The following is a 10709-nucleotide window of genomic DNA, read 5'->3' as shown; positions in this document are numbered from 1 at the left end:
TAGAGGCATCTGTCTATACTTAACATCGCCTATAAAATCTTCTTTGCCATAATAAGTGAACGTATAAAGCCCATCGTCAACAACCTAATAGGTCGTTATCAGTGTGGTCTTAGACCAGGAAAGTCTACAGTCGATCAAATATTCATATTACAGCAGATCCTGGAAAAAACCCAAGAACACCATATTGACATGACACTCACCATCATCTTTTCATCTATTTCAAGGCAGCATATGACAGCATCTACAGGGACGAGCAGTATAGAGCCATGTCTAGTTTTGGCATCCCTGCCAAACTCGTCCGCTTGTGCAGGATGACCATGTAGAATTCACGCTGCTCCATAAAGGTTGGAAACAACTTAAGTGAACCTTTCGATGTCAAAAAAGGTTTTAGACAAGGTGATTCGCTGCCATGTGATTTTTTTAACATCGTGCTTGAAAGAATAGTGCAGAGCTCACACGTCAACACTATAGGCACTATCTTTCAAAAGTCTGTCCAATTATTGGCATATGCTGATGACATTGACATAATCGGAAGAACTCAGCGTGATGTCAATGGGGCTTTTGTGACACGGACATCTTGGTCAAAACGTCACAATCTACAGACGTAACTTTGAGGAAGTCAAAGGACAGCGCAGTAGAGGAAGAACGCAAATCACTTTTCGGACAGATGTCATAATTTCCAGAGATCGCCAAATCCTTTTAGGACCGAGTTACAAGTAAACTCTCTCGAAGTTCTCTGCCACCAACACAATGTACCGAAAACCAGTGGCAACATTGCCAAGATGCAATCAGAGAAGCCGCTTTTGATGTGCTGGATTTCAAACATCCACCAACAAGGAACCCCTGGTTTGATGAGGAATGTCGGCAGGGCTCTATGAGCAGAAGAGGCGAGAGGAACACCGACTTCTCAGAAGGAAAAAGAGAAGCCATGAGAAGCGTGTGGTCGAAGATGTTGAGACGTATAAAAGCAGGAATGAGGTTCGAAAGTTTTATGAACAGGTGAAACGAAACTCACAGGTACATAAACCTAGAACAGAAGGCTGCAAAGACGAAAGTGGAAACATCATAGCGGAACCGCAGTCAATGCTGAGGATATGGAAGGACCACTTCTGCAGACTGTATAACGGTGACGACGAACTGAATTCCAATGTCAGGCAGGATGATCCATTCAACATAGACAACGAAAGCCAACATTTCCGTCTTCCCGACTTAGACGAAGTAAAGATTGCCATATCTAAGCTGAAGTTTAATAGAGCCGCTGGAGTGGATGGTTTGAATGCCGAGCTGTTTAAAGCAGCTGGAGATATGTTGGTTAGGAGTATGCACCAACTTGTCTGTAAAAAAGGAGACCCTCTAAACTGCACCAACTATAGAGGAATCAGTCTACTTAACATCGCCTATAAAATCTTCTCTGTCGTAATATGTGAACGTCTAAAGCCAATCGTCAACAAGCAGATAGGTCCTTATCAGTGTGGTTTTAGACCAGGAAAGTCCACAGTTGATCAAATATTCACATTACGGCGGATCCTGGAAAAAACTCAAGAACACCAAATCGGCACCCACCATCTTTTCATCGATTTCAAGGCCGCATATGACAGCATCTACAGGGATGAGCTGTATAGAGCCATGTCTAGTTTTTGCATCCCTGCCAAACTCGTCCGTTTAGATGACCATGGAGAATTCACGCTGCTCCATAAAGGTTGGAAACAACTTAACAGAACCTTTTGATGTCAAAAAAGGTTTAAGACAAGGTGATGCGCTGTCATTTGATTTTTTTAACATGGTGCTTGAAAGAATAGTGCAGAGCTCACACGTTAACACTAGAGGCACTATCTTTCAAAAGTTTGTCCAAATACTAGTATATGCTGATGACATTGACACAATCAAAAGAACTCAGCGTGATGGCAATCGGGCTTTTGTGAGAGTACATGCTGTCGTCAAGAAAGAATATACAATACCGACGTCTTGGTCAAAACGTCACCAACGACAGACGTAACTTTGAGGTAGTCAAGGACTTCGTCTACCTGGGCTCCGCTGTTAACGCAGAAAACAACACCAGCGCTGAGATCAAACGCAGAATAACACTTTCTAACCGCTGTTTCTTTGGGCTATTGAGTGGTAGAGTCTTCTCTCGAGGGTCCCCGTCCTGCTACACGGTGCAGAAGCATATACTATGAAAAAAGCGTATGAAAGCACCTTGGGTCGCTTCGAGAGAAAAGTTCTTCGTGTGATCTACCGTCCCGTATGCATCGAAGGATTAGAAGATGGAACGACGACCTGTTCGGGCTGTACAGCAACGTAGACTTAGCCAGAAGGGTAAAAGTCCAACGACTAAGATGTCTGGGTCACGTAGAGCGCATGGAAACCAATGTTCCGGCCCGAAAAGCCTTCTAATCCACACTCACAGGACAACGCAGTAGAGGAAGACCGCGGATCAGGTGGCGCGCACAAGTGGAAAGTAACCTCACCCAACTTGGAGCGCGAAACTGGAGACATCTAGCTAGGGTCCGAGATAGATGAAGAAGTTTATTGGGTGAGGCCCTAGTTCACACAGGACTGTAGTGCCAACTTAAGTAAGTATCACTATAATACATTTGAAATTTCATAAAAACGGTACTTTTTAGAACTCGTGGTGGCCATTTTTTAAATTTTAGTTTCTGTCAAAATATGGTCTTTTAATCTGTCACTAAAGACAAATCATCATCTCGAGCATCACGTGCAAGTGATAAAACTGATTGGATTTTGGGCAATAGGAGGTTGATCCTTGATTTTATCGAAAATCATGTGTAGCATCGAAGAGGTCCATTTTTAGATGAATGTGTACGTGAATAAGGTATTTGATTCGGACGACAACGCAAATCTAATGAATCCAAAGGCAGTAACTGTTTTCTGTGTATTTTGGGCTAGAGACGTCATCGGTTCGTACTTTTTTCAAAATAACGCTGGCATCACTGTCAAGGGAGGTCGATTATCACCAACTTCTAAACTCCAATTTTGGCCTGAATTGGGTAGTATATAAATTGAAAACATATGGTTTTGACAGGATGGCGCTACGTGCAACACAGCTCAAGACACAGGTTTCACGCCATGGTTGTCTAGCCCCGAGGCTACATTAAATGTCCACCGAGGGTTATGAAAATCTACAAGCTACTGAAATGAGGCCATTACATTGAAGCGCTCTTTGGTTCGGAGGAGTGATTGGAAAACTTCTTTAAAAACCATGATGGAACGTCTGTCATCGTCAATTCGCAGCGATACGGTCATGTGGTAACCAAAACTTGCTATTGAATAACACGACTTGGAGAACATGTGCTTTCAACAAGACGGTGCCGCAATAAATCTATATTCGCTTAATTCTAGCTTTATTCTTACCTTACCCTAATAGAAAATCTTAAAGTTATAAGACTGTATCATTAATCAGTAGTTCTCAAAAATTATGCTCATTGAAAAACTTGTATTTTGTGTGGAGAAATATCGATAGTCTTAAATGTGATATTGGTGTGACAGAAGATCCTGATACATTCCATAATCATTATCTTCAACATATATGTAATTCTATGGTTGAGTATCAGTCTCACCAAAATCAGTAGACAAGAGAGGAAATTGAAGCGAAACCTGATACAATTTAATAAGGATTAGGTACTACAATATTTCTTGAGCTAAAATCGCTTAGTCATATTTATAAACATTCGAATATTTTTAAGAACAAATCCAAGACATTGTAAATATGATTTATTTGAAGACTTTCTTCAATTAAAAAAACGAACTTGAAAAAATCATCTGACAGTCTCTTAATTAAATAATAAGGGAAAAAGGGTTTAGAATGGAACCCTAAATTTTTGTATGCGATTTAAAAATCATTTTTTTTACCAATAACTCCAACCAAAGATTCAAACTTTACTTTCGGTTTATTATTGATCAATTCTTTAAAAAATGTATAAATCTGTTATTCTCTTTGAAAAAATCCATTTACGAATTTTAATACCAAATTTAAAAGGTGCATAAGAGTTCTGATTTCTCACTCACTTGAATATGCAGACTATTATTAACAGCTTAACAGCAAAATTTTGAGTTGTTAAGAGTTTTCGAACGTTTTACCTACCTACCTTTTATTTTATTTTTACGAATATATACATAAGCATCAAAGGCATCATGGTCTCTTAAAACTTTTAGCGAATATTTCATTGTTTATTGTCGAAATCCTCCACAAACTCATAAAACAAAAGCTCACAGCTTACAGCTCATATAACGGTGTGAGATGCGAGAGAACCTTCGCAGATTTATTTCGTCCATAAAATATTAAAACTGTTTTAACAGTTATGCCATCATATAGCTGTAAATTTATGTCAGATTCATACGTAACAAATACGATGCCATAACCATTCTACTCAAAAGTGCTACCCTCCAGCATCGCCCCACAATCATGATGATGCTGATGAGGATGAAGTATAGAAGTTCCGAAATTACAAAAAGATAAAAAAGAATGGATAAAAATAACACAAAAGAAGAGGAAAAAAAAACATCGATGAACGGAGGAACACTTGAGTTTGGGGTGTATAGTGCTATCCTCATAGTCATGATCAACCCCCATACAAAACTACGTCTTCCTATACCAACTTACCGCCCACAACCACTATACTACGGGCCCGACCATTCCCCATCGGGGATATCCCTTCAATCAGTGCGACTGCAATGAAATTGGTTTTTATTTACCTCGGTATAAATGGTATTGCCGCAGGCACAAATTGTGTAAAGCAAATGAAACAACAACAGTGTAGGTATTATTGTTGTTGCTGTAAGGACCAAGGTAGGTTGAATAGGTTGAAACTCAAAATTAAAAAATAAAACAAAAGGGTACCTACCCTCAAACAAAAATATTTCACAAGACTTCAGCTTAAAGGAAGAAAATTATGCATACATTGGTGTTTAGAAAATGTTGCATATCTAAAATAAATCAAAATCAAATTTAAACTTTGATCCTGGATGTCAGAAAAGTGTAACACGTGCTCAGACTAAGGCATAATTCAAGAGTCCAGCCATTGCTGAGGCGTTTACGAATCAAAATTTCTTATTTCTAAAGAGCCAAAGATCTTGCTTTTTAATCGAAGTTCGCTGGTTAGAGCTCCATTGGAAAGAATCCACCCGCCATTCGAAAAGAATAATTTTGAATCACTATAAGTGTAGAATTAAAGCGACACAGTTTTAAGAAGATACACGAGCAACACAGGTTCAGAATGAAGAGGTTTGAAAAGAGAAAGTGACTTGTGAATAAACAAAAAAGTTTAAGCTATTTTGGACCAAGACAACGCTAACAAGTGAAAGCTTTTACTGGTAGCTAAAGCTACCAGCTCCATTTGAAGCTGAGCTCAAAACAAAAAACAGCAAATTTTGGAATTTGTTTTATCAATTTCGCCGAGATTTCAATCTAATTTAACTGATGATTGATGGATAAGTCCAAGAAAGTTCTTGTTTGACCGTTTTTTCAGCTCTGTATACTCACAGGTCATTGAACTAGCTCCTATTGTACTTGGACCGGATACAAGGCATTTTAATAACATGCAATGTTGTTCTAGCTTAGGGAAGACATCTTTGGTGGAATAATCGGGAAGAACAGCCTGCACGACAACACTTCCGACAACGGATTCAGGCTTATAGATTTTGCTGCAAGGCGAAACGTCATGGTAGCCAGTACGCGTTTTCCACACCTCAACATCCACAAAGGAACTTGGAGATCTCCAGATCAATCTAGGGTCAACCAGATTGTCATTATTGCGATCGACTCCAGACACGCTTGCAGCGTCATGGATGTACGAACTTTCCGAGGAGCTAACATCGACTCGGACCACTACCTCGTTGTAGCCAAGGTAGGACTTCTGATTTCCAGACCCAAGGCAAAACATTGATTTGCTGGAAGAAGATTCAACGTCGAACGGCTACAATCGCCAGAGATCGCCAAATCCTTTTCCGACTGAGTTACAAGTAACCTCTCTCGAAGTTCTCTGCCGCCAACACAATGTATCGAAAACCAGTGGCAACATTACCAAGATGCAATCAGAGAAGCCGCCTCTGATGTGCTGGGTTTCAAGCAGCCACCAACAAGGAACCCCTGGTTTGATGAGGAATGCCGGCAGGCAAATGCAGCCAAACAACAGGCACGCAAAGCGGTGCTTCATAAAAGGACGTGAGCTACTCATGAGCTATATGAGCAGAAGAGGCAAGAGGAACACTGACTTCTCAGAAGGAAAAAGATAGGGCATGAGAAGCGCGAGGTCGAAGATGTTGAGAGGTTTAAAAGCAGGAATGAAGTTCTAAAGTCTTATGAACAGGTGAAACGAAATTCATAGGTACATAAACATAGAACCGAAGGCTGCAAGGACGAAAGTGGAAGCATCATAGTGGAACCGCAGTCAATGCTGAGGATATGGAAGGACTACTTCTGCAGACTGTATAACGGCGACGACGAACTGAATTCCGATGTCAGGCAATATGATCCATTCAACATAGACGAAGAAAACCAACAATCCCGTCCTTCCTACTTAGACGAAGTAAAGATTGCCATATCTAAGCTGAAATCTAATAAAGCCGCTGGAGCAGATGTCTTGAATGCCCAGCTCTTCAAAGCAGCTGGAGATAATTTAGTTAGCAGCATGCACTAACTTATCTGTAAGATATGGTCGGAAGAATGCATGCCGGATGAATGGATTAACATCGCCTTTAAATTATTCTCTGCCGTATTATTTGAATGTCTAAAGCCCATCGTCAACAACCTGATAGGTCCTTATTAGTGTAGTTTTAAACCAGGAAAGTCCACAGTTGATCCAACATTAAAATTACGACAAATCCTGGAAAATCCCCAAGAACACCTAATTAACACCCACCATCTTTTCATCGATTTCAAGGCCGCATGTGACAGCATCTACAGGGACGAGCTGTATACAGCCATGTTTAGTTTTGACAAGGTGATGCGCTCTCATATGATTTTTTTAACATCGTGCTTGAAAGAATAGTGCAGAGCTCACACGTCAACACTAGAGGCACTGTCTTTCAAAAGTCTGTCCAATTACTAGCATAAGCTGATGACATTGACATAATCGGAAGAACTCAGCGTGATTTCAATGGGGCTTTTGTGAGTATTGAGGCAGAGGCGGCAAAAATGGGTTTAAAAATTAATGAGGCAAAAAAAAGTACATGCTGTCGTCAAGAAAGGACATGCAACACACTACTTTGCGCACAAGTGGAAAATGAGATCAGAACAGTGTTTTGCATTTTTGCTTACGTTAAAAACTATTTGGCAAGCATTCGTAAAAAAATTCGTCCGTCTATCTGTCTGGTCTGTCTGTCTGACCGTGCCCCTACAGCGCAAACCATTATAGTTTTGATCCGATTTCAACAATTTTTAACCTGCAAAAGCTTTTATATTTTTGAATATTATTTGATGACCAAAAACGTCATTGTTTTTGATTTATTTAAGAAATATTACTTTTTTTCGAAATTCGATATTTTGAAAATGGGTCATATTATTTTTACAAAATCGAAATGTAATTCGTATACTCTACATAAGTGCATACCAAAAATAATTTTAGAATAAAATTAAAAAATTGTATGTATAAAAAATTAATTAAAAAAAACGCTCTAACGATTTGCAAATGAAAATTAAAAAAAAAATGTGAAATCAAATGGCATCTAAATTTTTGAAAACCAATTTTCCACGTGCTTTTTATAAATTTGTTTGAATTTACGTAACCAATCGTTTAAGTGAAGCAAGGAAGGTTGAAGGTTGAAGCAAGGTTGTATAAAGATTCTATAAACTGAAAACTTGAGAAAAAAATTTATATCTTATATGTTAATACGACGTACAAATCTATCATCATTCCTTCTTAAGACCTTGAATAGATTGATTGATATCCATTTAAGGGCAAGTATCGATACAAGACTTCTGTCTACATCTCAACATGACTACTGAAAAGGTAAATCGGTGGAAACAGCGTTACAAACTTGAGTACACACCGTCGACTATTCCCTCCATCATAAAGAGTTCACTATGGTTGCTTTGCTTGACATCGAAGGTGCCTTTAACAACGTGGACACATCTGCAATCACATCTGCACTAATGTCTCTAAATGTAGAGAGTTCGCTTCGGGAGTTAATTCATTTAACCCTACGTTGAATTGACGTATAAATCATGTGTATCACTTATGGTCTATGAAATATGGTTATCTTTTTAGGGTTAATGCTTACTAGCAGAATAATTAACTCGAAACTGGGCAACTCTTCTGGTAGACGATTCGTTAGTAAAGGGACACCGCAAGGTGGTGTTCTATTCCCCCCCCTCTGGAACCTAGTGGTGAATGAAATCCTAACTAGTATGGATGCAGAGGGTTTCAGGGTGATAGCCTATGCGGACGACGTTGCTATAGCAGTTTCAGGAAAGCATATTAATATCCTAAAAGAACTCTTACAAAATTCCTTGGACAGACTAATACTTTGGGCTGATCGGTGTGGACTGGGTGTTAACCCACACAAAACCGATCTGGTCTTATTTTCGAGGAGATACAAAATTCCACTTGCCAACCCTCCTTATATTAAAGGAATCCAATTAAAATTCTCAGACGAGGCTTAATACCTGGGTCATGTCTTAGACAAAAAGCTAAATTGGAAACGCAACGTACAGGAAAGAGTCAAAAAAGCTACTGTAGCCCTCTTTTCTTGCAAAAAAGCTATTGGTAATAAATTGGGTTTACAACCCAGAATCACACATTGGCTATACACATCGGTAATCAGACCGATTTTAACGTACAATGTGGCAGTGTGGTGGACTGCATTAGAGAAATGTATAAAGAGGGATGAGCTAAATAAAGTCCAAAGTTTAGCTTGTCTATGTATAAGCGGATCACTTCGCACGACCCCGTCTGCGGCCCTAAACACCTTGCTCTACCTTACACCTCTTGACATATTTATCAAACATATAGATGAAAGCGCTACTACACTCACCGAAATATTTATAAAGGCAGGCTGATTTTATTATTTTTAATATGAAAGGAGTTATTTTTCAGAAAACAAATTATACATGGTTTTGAGTACTTGGCAACCCTCAATTCCTATGTATATAAAAACATGTATATTTATTGTTTTAAAATGAAACAGCCGTTTTTACCGTTTTTCCTGCGAAATAAATATGAAGGCATTTATGATTTACACATCTAATTTGACCTTCAATGAGAGCGCAAGTGGGTTAAAGTTATTATTATGGTTTTAACAGTAATTTTTTATTTAATATTTGTTTTTTTATTGAATTTAAAAAGCTTTTTGGTGGTTTCTAAACAATGCCGCGTGGAAAGTCGTTGACCGGCGAAGAAAAAGGAAAAATCAAGGTATAGCATGAGATAGGCCTATCCAATCGCGAAATTTCACGACGTTTGGGAAGGTCGAGCTGCGTCATTGACAATTTCATCAACAAAGGTCCGCAATATGGGACAAAAAAACGACCAGGAAGGACGCCGCTCGTCACCAATCGTGCCAAAAGAGAGATGAAAAGACTCCTTATTAGAGATAACTTGTGTGCTAAGGAGTTAATGGCAAAAATGGACTTAGGAGTGGGAGTGCGACGAGTCCAACAAATAATAAAAAAAGATTTGAAGCTTTCATACGAAACCAAATGTGCTAAACCAGAGCTATTGCCACGACACAAACTAGCCCGGCTTCGATTTACTGAAAAACACCGGTTCTGGAGAGAGGAGTGGAGAACAGTGATTTTTACAGACGAGAAGAAGTTTAACTTGGATGGTCCAGACGGCGGACACAAATATTGGCGCTCTAAAAACGACCCCAAAATAGTGCGCAAACGGCGAAACTTTGGTGGAGGATCCCTTATGGTTTGGGTGGGTATAGGGTACAATGGAACTACTCCCATTTGCTTCGTGAGCACGAGAATGGATTCTGTTTACTACATTCAACTCCTCGATGATGTTTTAATCAATTTTGGAGATGAAATAGCCACACCAGAGTTCATTTTCCAGCAAGACAACGCTGCAATCCACAGATCAAGAGCCACAAAAGAGTTCCTGTCGTCCCGAAATATCCCCACTTTTGATTGGCCAGCATTAAGTCCCGACTTAAACCCAATTGAGAACCTGTGGTCACTTTTATCATCAAAAGTTTTCCATCATGGCCGCCAGTTTAAGGATGTAAAGGAATTAAAGCAATCAATCCAAGAGGAGTGGAAAAACATAGATAATTCTTATGTTCAAACCCTAATTAACTCAATGCCTAGACGAATGGAAGAAGTTATAGCCAAAAAAGGCAACCATACTTCGTATTAGAATTGTTAAACACGAAAAAAACAAATGCCTTTATAATTATTTCGTAGCGAAATTTTAATTTTTAGTTAATTTGTTCCTCTAAACTAAAAAAAAAAATCAAAAGTGTTTATTTTGTTAGAATAAGTGTTTTTGTTACGTTTTTCATTAAAATTTTTTTAAAAAGTGTTATATTTTCTTTTTTTACTTCGAAAAATCATACTGCCTTTATAATTATTTCGGTGAGTGTATTTGCCTCAAAGCTCAAGGTATTTAGAATCAATTAGAAAACCACTCAGACGACACCATCCCCTTACTGTAATTCGACAAAAACTTCCAGATTTCTATACCTCCCAGATCTTTTTGGGAGGATAGAACATTCTTGGAGGATGAGTCAATCCATTTTTACACAGA

The sequence above is a fragment of the Eupeodes corollae genome, chromosome 1, assembly GCF_945859685.1.
Source record: "Eupeodes corollae chromosome 1, idEupCoro1.1, whole genome shotgun sequence".
NCBI lineage: Eukaryota > Metazoa > Arthropoda > Insecta > Diptera > Syrphidae > Eupeodes > Eupeodes corollae.
This window is presented reverse-complemented; position numbering follows the sequence as displayed.